Below are 13,565 nucleotides of genomic sequence, written 5' to 3'. Positions count from 1 at the left end.
CGTCGTGCATGGAGTGCTTTCCCCGGTATGTATGATGCTATTTGCGGGTCTTAGGTAAGGCATCTGGTCTGTTTCTTATCTAACTCTTTTTTTTAATGTTTCTTTACAGGGCTTCCCCTGGCTGTGCCGTTCCCGTGTAGCGTCGTGCATGGAGCGCTTCCCTGGTATGTATGATGCTGTTTGCGGGTCTTAGGTAAGGCGTCTGGTCTGTTTCTTATCTAACTCTTTTTTTTCATGTTTCTTTACAGGGCTTCCCCTGGCCGTGCCGTTCCTGTGCAGCGTCGTGCATGGAGTGCTTTCCCCGGTATGTATGATGCTGTTTGCGGGTCTTAGGTAAGGCATCTGGTCTGTTTCTTATCTAACTCTTTTTTTTGTGTTTCTTTACAGGGCTTCCCCGGGCCGTGCCGTTCCCGTGCAGTGTCGTGCATGGAGCGCTTTCCCCGGTATGTATGATGCTGTTTGCGGGTCTTAGGTAAGGCATCTGGTCTGTTTCTTATCTAACTCTTTTTCTAAATGTTTCTTTACAGGGTTTCCCCGGGCCGTGCTGTTCCCGTGCAGCGTCGTGCATGGACTGCTTCCCCCGGTATGTATGATGCTGTCGCGGGTCTTAGGTAAGGCATCTGGTCTGTTTCTTATCTAACTCTTTTTTTAAATGTTTCTTTACAGGGCTTCCCCTGGCCGTGCCATTCCCGTGCAGCATCGTGCATGGAATGCTTTCCCCGGTATGTATGATGCTGTTTGCGGGTCTTAGGTAAGGCATCTGGTCTGTTTCTTATCTAACTCTTTTTTTTAATGTTTCTTTACAGGGCTTCCCCGGGCCGTGCCGTTCCCGTGCATAGTCGTGCATGGACTGCTTTCCCTGGTATGTATGATGCTGTTTGCGGGTCTTAGGTAAGGCATCTGGTCTGTTTCTTATCTAACTCTTTTTTTTATGTTTCTTTACAGGGCTTCCCCGGGCCGTGCCGTTCCCGTGCAGCGTCGTGCATGGAGCGCTTTCCCCGGTATGTATGATGCTGTTTGCGGGTCTTGGGTAAGGCATCTGGTCTGTTTCATATCTAACTCTTTTTTTAAATGTTTCTTTACAGGGTTTCCCCGGGCCGTGCTGTTCCCATGCAGCGTCGTGCATGGACTACGTCCCCTGGTATGTATGATGCTGTTGCGGGTCTTAGGTAAGGCATCTGGTCTGTTTCTTACCTAACTCTTTTTTTAAATCTTTCTTTACAGGGCTTCCCCTGGCCGTGCCATTCCCGTGCAGCGTCGTGCATGGAGTGCTTTCCCCGGTATGTATGATGCTGTTTGCGGGTCTTAGGTAAGGCATCTGGTCTGTTTCTTATCTAACTCTTTGTTCTTAATGTTTCTTTACAGGGCTTCCCCGGGCCGTGCCGTTCCCGTGCAGCGTCGTGCATGGAGCGCTTCCCTGGTATGTATGATGCTGTTTGCGGGTCTTAGGTAAGGCATCTGGTCTGTTTCTTATCTAACTCTTTTTTTTTATGTTTCTTTACAGGGCTTCCCCGGGCCGCGCCGTTCCCGTGCAGCGTCGTGCATGGAGCGCTTTCCCCGGTGTGTATGATGCTGTTTGCGGGTCTTAGGTAAGGCATCTGGTCTGTATCTTATCTAACTTTTTTTTTTAATGTCTCTTTACAGGGCTTCCCCGGGCCGTGCCGTTTCCGTGCAGAGTCGTGCATGGACTGCTTTCCCCGGTATGTATGATGCTGTTTGCGGGTCTTAGGTAAGGCATCTGGTCAGTTTCTTATCTAACTCTTTTTTTTAATGTTTCTTTACAGGGCTTCCCCGGGCCGTGCCGTTCCCGTGCAGCGTCTTGCATGGAGCGCTTTCCCCGGTATGTATGATGCTGTTTGTGGGTCTTAGGTAAGGCATCTGGTCTGTTTCTTATCTAACTCTTTTTTTAAATGTTAATTTACAGGGTTTCCCCGGGCCGTGCTGTTCCCGTGCAGCGTCGTGCATGGACTGCTTCCCCCGGTATGTATGATGCTGTTGCGGGTCTTAGGTAAGGCATCTGGTCTGTTTCTTATCTAACTCTTTTTTTTTTCTGCTTCTTTACAGTCTTCCCCGGGCCGTGCCGTTCCCGTGCAGCGTCGTGCATGGAGCGCTTTCCCCGGTATGTATGATGCTGTTTGCGGGTCTTAGGTAAGGCATCTGGTCTGTTTCTTATCTAACTCTTTTTTTTTTTGTTTCTTTACAGGGCTTCCCCTGGCTGTGCCGTTCCCGTGCAGCGTCGTGCATGGAGCGTTTCCCTGGTATGTATGATGCTGTTTGCGGGTCTTAGGTGAGGCATCTAGTCTGTTTCTTATCTAACTCTTTTTTTTTATGTTTCTTTACAGGGCTTCCCCTGGCCGTGCCGTTCCTGTGCAGCGTCGTGCATGGAGTGCTTTCCCCGGTATGTATGATGCTGTTTGCGGGTCTTAGGTAAGGCATCTGGTCTGTTTCTTATCTAACTCTTTTTTTTTGTGTTTCTTTACAGGGCTTCCCCGGGCCGTGCCGTTCCCGTGCAGCGTCGTGCATGGAGCGCTTTCCCCGGTATGTATGATGCTGTTTGCGGGTCTTAGGTAAGGCATCTGATCTGTTTCTTATCTAACTCTTTATTTTTATGTTTCTTTACAGGGCTTCCCCAGGCCGTGCCGTTCCCGTGCAGCGTTGTGCATGGAGCGCTTTCCCCGGTATGTATGATGCTGTTTGCGGGTTTTAGGTAAGGCATCTGGTCTGTTTCTTATCTAACTCTTTTTTTCATGTTTCTTTACAGGGCTTCCCCGGGCCGCGCCGTTCCCGTGCAGCGTCGTGCATGGAGCGCTTTCCCCGGTATGTATGATGCTGTTTGCGGGTCTTAGGTAAGGCATCTGGTCTGTTTCTTATCTAACCCTTTTTTTAAATGTTTCTTTACAGGGTTTCCCCGGGCCGTGCTGTTCCCGTGCAGCGTCGTGCATGGACTGCTTCCCCCGGTATGTATGATGCTGTTGCGGGTCTTAGGTAAGGCATCTGGTCTGTTTCTTATCTAACTCTTTTTTTAAATCTTTCTTTACAGGGCTTCCCCGGGCCGTGCCGTTCCCGTGTAGCGTCGTGCATGGAGCGCTTCCCTGGTATGTATGATGCTGTTTGCGGGTCTTAGGTAAGGCATCTGGTCTGTTTCTTATCTAACTTTTTTTTTATGTTTCTTTACAGGGCTTCCCCTGGCCGTGCCGTTCCTGTGCAGCGTCGTGTATGGAGTGCTTTCCCCGGTATGTATGATGCTGTGTGCGGGTCTTAGGTAAGGCATCTGGTCTGTTTCTTATCTAACTCTTTTTTTTGTGTTTCTTTACAGGGCTTCCCCGGGCCATGCCGTTTCCGTGCAGCGTCGTGCATGGAGCGCTTTCCCCGGTATGTATGATGCTGTTTGCGGGGCTTAGGTAAGGCATCTGGTCGGTATCTTATCTAACAGTTTTTTTTAATGTTTCTTTACAGGGCTTCCCCGGGCCGTGCCGTTCCCGTGCAGTCGTGCATGGACTGCTTTCCCCGGTATGTATGATGCTGTTTGCGGGTCTTAGGTAAGGCATCTGGTCTGTTTCTTATCTAACTCTTTTTTTTTATGTTTCTTTACAGGGCTTCCCCGGGCCGTGCCGTTCCCGTGCAGCGTCGTGCATGGAGCGCTTTCCCCGGTATGTATGATGCTGTTTGCGGGTCTTAGGTAAGGCATCTGGTCTGTTTCTTATCTAACTCTTTTTTTAAATGTTTCTTTACAGGGCTTCCCCGGGCCGTGCTGTTCCCGAGCAGCGTCGTGCATGGACTGCTTTCCCCGGTATGTATGATGCTGTTGCGGGTCTTAGGTAAGGCATCTGGTCTGTTTCTTATATAACTCTTTTTTTTAATGTTTCTTTACAGGGCTTCCCCTGGCAGTGCCATTCCCGTGCAGCGTCGTGCATGGAGCGCTTTCCCCGGTATGTATGATGCTGTTTGCGGGTCTTAGGTAAGGCATCTGGTGTGTTTCTTATCTAACTCTTTTTTTAAATGTTTCTTTACAGGGTTTCCCCGGGCCGTGCTGTTCCCGTGCAGCGTCGTGCATGGACTGCTTCCCCCGGTATGTATGATGCTGTTGCGGGTCTTAGGTAAGGCATCTGGTCTGTTTCTTATCTAACTCTTTTTTTAAATCTTTCTTTACAGGGCTTCCCCTGGCCGTGCCATTCCCGTGCAGCGTCGTGCATGGAGTGCTTTCCCCGGTATGTATGATGCTGTTTGCGGGACTTAGGTATGGCATCTCGTCTGTTTCTTATCTAACTCTTTTTTTTAATGTTTCTTTACAGGGCTTCCCCGGGCCGTGCCGTTCCCGTGCAGCGTCGTGCATGGAGCGCTTCCCTGGTATGTATGATGCTGTTTGCGGGTCTTAGGTAAGGCATCTGGTCTGTTTCTTATCTAACTCTTTTTTTTTATGTTTCTTTACAGGGCTTCCCCTGGCCGTGCCGTTCCTGTGCAGCGTCGTGCATGGAGTGCTTTCCCCGGTATGTATGATGCTGTGTGCGGGTCTTAGGTAAGGCATCTGGTCTGTTTCTTATCTAACTCTTTTTTTTGTGTTTCTGTACAGGGCTTCCCCGGGCCATGCCGTTCCCGTGCAGCGTCGTGCATGGAGCGCTTTCCCCGGTATGTATGATGCTGTTTGCGGGTCTTAGGTAAGGCATCTGGTCGGTATCTTATCTAACTCTTTTTTTTTATGTTTCTTTACAGGGCTTCCCCGGGCCGTGCCGTTCCCGTGCAGTCGTGCATGGACTGCTTTCCCCGGTATGTATGATGCTGTTTGCGGGTCTTAGGTAAGGCATCTGGTCTGTTTCTTATCTAACTCTTTTTTTTAATGTTTCTTTACAGGGCTTCCCTGGGCCGTGCCGTTCCCGTGCAGCGTCGTGCATGGAGCGCTTTCCCCGGTATGTATGATGCTGTTTGCGGGTCTTAGGTAAGGCATCTGGTCTGTTTCTTATCTAACTCTTTTTTTAAATGTTTCTTTACAGGGCTTCCCCGGGCCGTGCTGTTCCCGAGCAGCGTCGTGCATGGACTGCTTCCCCCGGTATGTATGATGCTGTTGCGGGTCTTAGGTAAGGCATCTGGTCTGTTTCTTATATAACTCTTTTTTTTAATGTTTCTTTACAGGGCTTCCCCTGGCAGTGCCATTCCCGTGCAGCGTCGTGCATGGAGTGCTTTCCCCGGTATGTATGATGCTATTTGCGGGTCTTAGGTAAGGCATCTGGTCTGTTTCTTATCTAACTCTTTTTTTTAATGTTTCTTTACAGGGCTTCCCCTGGCTGTGCCGTTCCCGTGTAGCGTCGTGCATGGAGCGCTTCCCTGGTATGTATGATGCTGTTTGCGGGTCTTAGGTAAGGCGTCTGGTCTGTTTCTTATCTAACTCTTTTTTTTCATGTTTCTTTACAGGGCTTCCCCTGGCCGTGCCGTTCCTGTGCAGCGTCGTGCATGGAGTGCTTTCCCCGGTATGTATGATGCTGTTTGCGGGTCTTAGGTAAGGCATCTGGTCTGTTTCTTATCTAACTCTTTTTTTTGTGTTTCTTTACAGGGCTTCCCCGGGCCGTGCCGTTCCCGTGCAGTGTCGTGCATGGAGCGCTTTCCCCGGTATGTATGATGCTGTTTGCGGGTCTTAGGTAAGGCATCTGGTCTGTTTCTTATCTAACTCTTTTTCTAAATGTTTCTTTACAGGGTTTCCCCGGGCCGTGCTGTTCCCGTGCAGCGTCGTGCATGGACTGCTTCCCCCGGTATGTATGATGCTGTCGCGGGTCTTAGGTAAGGCATCTGGTCTGTTTCTTATCTAACTCTTTTTTTAAATGTTTCTTTACAGGGCTTCCCCTGGCCGTGCCATTCCCGTGCAGCATCGTGCATGGAGTGCTTTCCCCGGTATGTATGATGCTGTTTGCGGGTCTTAGGTAAGGCATCTGGTCTGTTTCTTATCTAACTCTTTTTTTTAATGTTTCTTTACAGGGCTTCCCCGGGCCGTGCCGTTCCCGTGCATAGTCGTGCATGGACTGCTTTCCCTGGTATGTATGATGCTGTTTGCGGGTCTTAGGTAAGGCATCTGGTCTGTTTCTTATCTAACTCTTTTTTTTATGTTTCTTTACAGGGCTTCCCCGGGCCGTGCCGTTCCCGTGCAGCGTCGTGCATGGAGCGCTTTCCCCGGTATGTATGATGCTGTTTGCGGGTCTTGGGTAAGGCATCTGGTCTGTTTCATATCTAACTCTTTTTTTAAATGTTTCTTTACAGGGTTTCCCCGGGCCGTGCTGTTCCCATGCAGCGTCGTGCATGGACTACGTCCCCTGGTATGTATGATGCTGTTGCGGGTCTTAGGTAAGGCATCTGGTCTGTTTCTTACCTAACTCTTTTTTTAAATCTTTCTTTACAGGGCTTCCCCTGGCCGTGCCATTCCCGTGCAGCGTCGTGCATGGAGTGCTTTCCCCGGTATGTATGATGCTGTTTGCGGGTCTTAGGTAAGGCATCTGGTCTGTTTCTTATCTAACTCTTTGTTCTTAATGTTTCTTTACAGGGCTTCCCCGGGCCGTGCCGTTCCCGTGCAGCGTCGTGCATGGAGCGCTTCCCTGGTATGTATGATGCTGTTTGCGGGTCTTAGGTAAGGCATCTGGTCTGTTTCTTATCTAACTCTTTTTTTTTATGTTTCTTTACAGGGCTTCCCCTGGCCGTGCCGTTCCTGTGCAGCGTCGTGCATGGAGCGCTTTACCCGGTATGTATGATGCTGTTTGCGGGTCTTAGGTAAGGCATCTGGTCTGTATCTTATCTAACTCTTTTTTTTTATATTTCTTTACAGGGCTTCCCCGGGCCGTGCCGTTTCCGTGCAGAGTCGTGCATGGACTGCTTTCCCCGGTATTTATGATGCTGTTTGCCGGTCTTAGGTAAGGCATCTGGTCTGTTTCTTATCTAACTCTTTTTTTTTATGTTTCTTTACAGGGCTTCCCCGGGCCGGGCCGTTCCCGTGCAGCGTCGTGCATGGAGCGCTTTCCCCGGTATGTATGATGCTGTTTGCGGGTCTTAGGTAAGGCATCTGGTCTGTTTCTTATCTAACTCTTTTTTTAAATGTTTCTTTACAGGGTTTCCCCGGGCCGTGCTGTTCCCGTGCAGCGTCGTGCATGGACTGCTTCCCCCGGTATGTATGATGCTGTTGTGGGTCTTAGGTAAGGCATCTGGTTTGTTTCTTATCTAACTCTTTTTTTTAATGTTTCTTTACAGGGCTTCCCCTGGCCGTGCCGTTCCCGTGCAGCGTCGTGCATGGAGTGCTTTCCCCGGTATGTATGATGCTGTTTGCGGGTCTTAGGTAAGGCATCTGGTCTGTTTCTTATTTAACTCTTTTTTTTTTGTTTCTTTACTGTTTCTTCCCCGGGCCGTGCCGTTCCCGTGCAGCGTCGTGCATGGAGCGCTTCCCTGGTATGTATGATGCTGTTTGCGGGTCTTAGGTAAGGCATCTGGTCTGTTTCTTATCTAACTCTTTCTTTTCTTTTTATGTTTCTTTACAGGGCTTCCCCTGGCCGTGCCGTTCCTGTGCAGCGTCGTGCATGGAGTGCTTTCCCCGGTATGTACGATGCTGTTTGCGGGTCTTAGGTAAGGCATCTGGTCTGTTTCTTATCTAACTCTTTTTTTTGTGTTTCTTTACAGGGCTTCCCCGGGCCATGCCGTTCCCGTGCACCGTCGTGCATGGAGTGCTTTCCCCGGTATGTATGATGCTGTTTGCGGGTCTTAGGTAAGGCATCTGGTCTGTTTCTTATCTAACTCTTTATTTTCATGTTTCTTTACAGGGCTTCCCCGGGCCGTGCCGTTCCCGTGCAGCGTCGTGCATGGAGCGCTTTCCCCGGTATGTATGATGCTGTTTGCGGGTCTTAGGTAAGGCATCTGGTCTGTTTCTTATCTAACTCTTGTTTTTTTATGTTTCTTTACAGGGAATCCCCGGGCTGTGCCGTTCCCGTGCAGCGTCGTGCATGGACTGCTTTCTCCGGTATGTATGATGCTGTTTGCGGGTCTTAGGTAAGGCATCTGGTCTGTTTCTTATCTAACTCTATTTTTTAATGTTTCTTTACAGGGCTTCCCGGGCCGTGCCGTGCCGTTCCCATGCAGCGTCGTGCATGGACTGCTTTCCCCAGTATGTATGATGCTGTTTGCGGGTCTTAGGTAAGGCATCTGGTCTGTTTCTTATCTAACTCTTTTTTTTAATGTTTCTTTACAGGGCTTCCGCGGGCCGTGCCGTTACCGTGCAGCGTCGTGCATGGAGTGCTTTCCCCGGTATGTATGATGCTGTTTGCGGGTCTTAGGTAAGGCATCTGGTCTGTTTCTTATCTAACTCTTTTTTTTTCTGCTTCTTTACAGGCTTCCCCGGGCCGTGCCGTTCCCGTGCAGCGTCGTGCATGGAGTGCTTTCCCCGGTATGTATGATGCTGTTTGCGGGTCTTAGGTAAGGCATCTGGTCTGTTTCTTATCTAACTCTTTTTTTTTTTGTTTCTTTACAGGGCTTCCCCTGGCTGTGCCGTTCCCGTGCAGCGTCGTGCATGGAGCGCTTCCCTGGTATGTATGATGCTGTTTGCGGGTCTTAGGTAAGGCATCTGGTCTGTTTCTTATCTAACTCTTTTTTTTTATGTTTCTTTACAGGGCTTCCCCTGGCCGTGCCGTTCCTGTGCAGCGTCGTGCATGGAGCGCTTTACCCGGTATTTATGATGCTGTTTGCGGGTCTTAGGTAAGGCATCTGGTCTGTATCTTATCTAACTCTTTTTTTTAATGTTTCTTTACAGGGCTTCCCCGGGCTGTGCCGTTTCCGTGCAGAGTCGTGCATGGACTGCTTTTCCCGGTATTTATGATGCTGTTTGCGGGTCTTAGGTAAGGCATCTGGTCTGTTTCTTATCTAACTCTTTTTTTTTATGTTTCTTTACAGGGCTTCCCCGGGCCGTGCCGTTCCCGTGCAGCGTCGTGCATGGAGCGCTTTCCCCGGTATGTATGATGCTGTTTGCGGGTCTTAGGTAAGGCATCTGGTCTGTTTCTTATCTAACTCTTTTTTTAAATGTTTCTTTACAGGGTTTCCCCGGGCCGTGCTGTTCCCGTGCAGCGTCGTGCATGGACTGCTTCCCCCGGTATGTATGATGCTGTTGCGGGTCTTAGGTAAGGCATCTGGTCTGTTTCTTATCTAACTCTTTTTTTTAATGTTTCTTTACAGGGCTTCCCCTGGCCGTGCCATTCCCGTGCAGCGTCGTGCATGGAGTGCTTTCCCCGGTATGTATGATGCTGTTTGCGGGTCTTAGGTAAGGCATCTGGTCTGTTTCTTATTTAACTCTTTTTTTTTTGTTTCTTTACAGGGCTTCCCCTGGCTGTGCCGTTCCCGTGTAGCGTCGTGCATGGAGCGCTTCCCTGGTATGTATGATGCTGTTTGCGGGTCTTAGGTAAGGCATCTGGTCTGTTTCTTATCTAACTCTTTTTTTTTAATGTTTCTTTACAGGGCTTCCCCTGGCCGTGCCATTCCCGTGCAGCGTCGTGCATGGAGTGCTTTCCCCGGTATGTATGATGCTGTTTGCGGGTCTTAGGTAAGGCATCTGGTCTGTTTCTTATCTAGCTCTTTTTTTTAATGTTTCTTTACAGGGCTTCCCCGGACCGTGCCGTTCCCGTGCAGCGTCGTGCATGGAGCGCTTCCCTGGTATGTATGATGCTGTTTGCGGGTCTTAGGTAAGGCATCTGGTCTGTTTCTTATCTAACTCTTTCTTTTCTTTTTATGTTTCTTTACAGGGCTTCCCCTGGCCGTGCCGTTCCTGTGCAGCGTCGTGCATGGAGTGCTTTCCCCGGTATGTATGATGCTGTTTGCGGGTCTTAGGTAAGGCATCTGGTCTGTTTCTTATCTAACTCTTTTTTTGTGTTTCGTTACAGGGCTTCCCCGGGCCATGCCGTTCCCGTGCACTGTCGTGCATGGAGTGCTTTCCCCGGTATGTATGATGCTGTTTCCGGGTCTTAGGTAAGGCATCTGGTCTGTTTCTTATCTAACTCTTTATTTTCATGTTTCTTTACAGGGCTTCCCCGGGCCGTGCCGTTCCCGTGCAGCGTCGTGCATGGAGCGCTTTCCCCGGTATGTATGATGCTGTTTGCGGGTCTTAGGTAAGGCATCTGGTCTGTTTCTTATCTAACTCTTGTTTTTTTATGTTTCTTTACAGGGAATCCCCGGGCTGCGCCGTTCCCGTGCAGCGTCGTGCATGGACTGCTTTCCCCGGTATGTATGATGCTGTTTGCGGGTCTTAGGTAAGGCATCTGGTCTGTTTCTTATCTAACTCTTTTTTTTAATGTTTTTTTACAGGGCTTACCCGGGCCGTGCCGTTCCCGTGCAGCGTCGTGCATGGACTGCTTTCCCCGGTATGTATGATGCTGTTTGCGGGTCTTAGGTAAGGCATCTGGTCTGTTTCTTATCTAACTCTTTTTTTTAATGTTTCTTTACAGGGGTTCCACGGGCCGTGCCGTTCCCGTGCAGCGTCGTGCATGGAGTGCTTTCCCCGGTATGTATGATGCTGTTTGCGGGTCTTAGGTAAGGCATCTGGTCTGTTTCTTATCTAACTCTTTTTTTTTCTGCTTCTTTACAGGCTTCCCCGGGCCGTGCCGTTCCCGTGCAGCGTCGTGCATGGAGCGCTTTCCCCGGTATGTATGATGCTGTTTGCGGGTCTTAGGTAAGGCATCTGGTCTGTTTCTTATCTAACTCTTTTTTTTTTGTTTCTTTACAGTGCTTCCCCTGGCTGTGCCGTTCCCATGCAGCGTCGTGCATGGAGTGCTTCCCTGGTATGTATGATGCTGTTTGCGGGTCTTAGGTAAGGCATCTGGTCTGTTTCTTATCTAACTCTTTATTTTTGTGTTTCTTTACAGGGCTTCCCCGGGCCGTGCCGTTCCCGTGCAGCGTCGTGCATGGAGCGTTTTCCCCGGTATGTATGATGCTGTTTGCGGGTCTTAGGTATGGCATCTGATCTGTTTCTTATCTAACTCCTTATTTTTATGTTTCTTTACAGGGCTTCCCCAGGCCGTGCCGTTCCCGTGCATCGTCGTGCATGGAGCGCTTTCCCCGGTATGTATGATGCTGTTTGCGGGTTTTAGGTAAGGCATCTGGTCTGTTTCTTATCTAACTCTTTTTGTTTCTGTTTCTTTACAGGGATTCCCCGGGCCGTTCCGTTCCCGTGCAGCGTCGTGCATGGAGTGCTTTCCCGGTATGTATGATGCTGTTTGCGGGTCTTAGGTAAGGCATCTGGTCTGTTTCTTATCTAACTCTTTTTTTAATGTTTCTTTACAGGGCTTCCCCGGGCCGTGCCGTTTCCGTGCAGCGTCGTGCATGGAGTGCTTTCCCCGGTATGTATGATGCTGTTTGCGGGTCTTAGGTAAGGCATCTGGTCTGTTTCTTATCTAACTCTTTTTCTAAATGTTTCTTTACAGGGTTTCCCCGGGCCGTGCTGTTCCCGTGCAGCGTCGTGCATGGACTGCTTCCCCCGGTATGTATGATGCTGTCGCGGGTCTTAGGTAAGGCATCTGGTCTGTTTCTTATCTAACTCTTTTTTTAAATGTTTCTTTACAGGGCTTCCCCGGGCCGTGCCGTTCCCGTGCATAGTCGTGCATGGACTGCTTTCCCTGGTATGTATGATGCTGTTTGCGGGTCTTAGGTAAGGCATCTGGTCTGTTTCTTATCTAACTCTTTTTTTTATGTTTCTTTACAGGGCTTCCCCGGGCCGTGCCGTTCCCGTGCAGCGTCGTGCATGGAGCGCTTTCCCCGGTATGTATGATGCTGTTTGCGGGTCTTGGGTAAGGCATCTGGTCTGTTTCATATCTAACTCTTTTTTTAAATGTTTCTTTACAGGGTTTCCCCGGGCCGTGCTGTTCCCATGCAGCGTCGTGCATGGACTACGTCCCCTGGTATGTATGATGCTGTTGCGGGTCTTAGGTAAGGCATCTGGTCTGTTTCTTACCTAACTCTTTTTTTAAATCTTTCTTTACAGGGCTTCCCCTGGCCGTGCCATTCCCGTGCAGCGTCGTGCATGGAGTGCTTTCCCCGGTATGTATGATGCTGTTTGCGGGTCTTAGGTAAGGCATCTGGTCTGTTTCTTATCTAACTCTTTGTTCTTAATGTTTCTTTACAGGGCTTCCCCGGGCCGTGCCGTTCCCGTGCAGCGTCGTGCATGGAGCGCTTCCCTGGTATGTATGATGCTGTTTGCGGGTCTTAGGTAAGGCATCTGGTCTGTTTCTTATCTAACTCTTTTTTTTTATGTTTCTTTACAGGGCTTCCCCTGGCCGTGCCGTTCCTGTGCAGCGTCGTGCAGGGAGCGCTTTACCCGGTATGTATGATGCTGTTTGCGGGTCTTAGGTAAGGCATCTGGTCTGTATCTTATCTAACTCTTTTTTTTTATATTTCTTTACAGGGCTTCCCCGGGCCGTGCCGTTTCCGTGCAGAGTCGTGCATGGACTGCTTTCCCCGGTATTTATGATGCTGTTTGCCGGTCTTAGGTAAGGCATCTGGTCTGTTTCTTATCTAACTCTTTTTTTTTATGTTTCTTTACAGGGCTTCCCCGGGCCGGGCCGTTCCCGTGCAGCGTCGTGCATGGAGCGCTTTCCCCGGTATGTATGATGCTGTTTGCGGGTCTTAGGTAAGGCATCTGGTCTGTTTCTTATCTAACTCTTTTTTTAAATGTTTCTTTACAGGGTTTCCCCGGGCCGTGCTGTTCCCGTGCAGCGTCGTGCATGGACTGCTTCCCCCGGTATGTATGATGCTGTTGTGGGTCTTAGGTAAGGCATCTGGTTTGTTTCTTATCTAACTCTTTTTTTTAATGTTTCTTTACAGGGCTTCCCCTGGCCGTGCCGTTCCCGTGCAGCGTCGTGCATGGAGTGCTTTCCCCGGTATGTATGATGCTGTTTGCGGGTCTTAGGTAAGGCATCTGGTCTGTTTCTTATTTAACTCTTTTTTTTTTTGTTTCTTTACTGTTTCTTCCCAGGGCCGTGCCGTTCCCGTGCAGCGTCGTGCATGGAGCGCTTCCCTGGTATGTATGATGCTGTTTGCGGGTCTTAGGTAAGGCATCTGGTCTGTTTCTTATCTAACTCTTTCTTTTCTTTTTATGTTTCTTTACAGGGCTTCCCCTGGCCGTGCCGTTCCTGTGCAGCGTCGTGCATGGAGTGCTTTCCCCGGTATGTACGATGCTGTTTGCGGGTCTTAGGTAAGGCATCTGGTCTGTTTCTTATCTAACTCTTTTTTTTGTGTTTCTTTACAGGGCTTCCCCGGGCCATGCCGTTCCCGTGCACCGTCGTGCATGGAGTGCTTTCCCCGGTATGTATGATGCTGTTTGCGGGTCTTAGGTAAGGCATCTGGTCTGTTTCTTATCTAACTCTTTATTTTCATGTTTCTTTACAGGGCTTCCCCGGGCCGTGCCGTTCCCGTGCAGCGTCGTGCATGGAGCGCTTTCCCCGGTATGTATGATGCTGTTTGCGGGTCTTAGGTAAGGCATCTGGTCTGTTTCTTATCTAACTCTTGTTTTTTTATGTTTCTTTACAGGGAATCCCCGGGCTGTGCCGTTCCCGTGCAGCGTCGTGCAT

Source organism: Triturus cristatus, chromosome 1_1 (genome assembly GCF_964204655.1).
Source record: "Triturus cristatus chromosome 1_1, aTriCri1.1, whole genome shotgun sequence".
In the NCBI taxonomy this organism is placed as follows: Eukaryota; Metazoa; Chordata; class Amphibia; order Caudata; family Salamandridae; genus Triturus; species Triturus cristatus.
Note: the sequence above shows the minus strand (reverse complement) of the source record.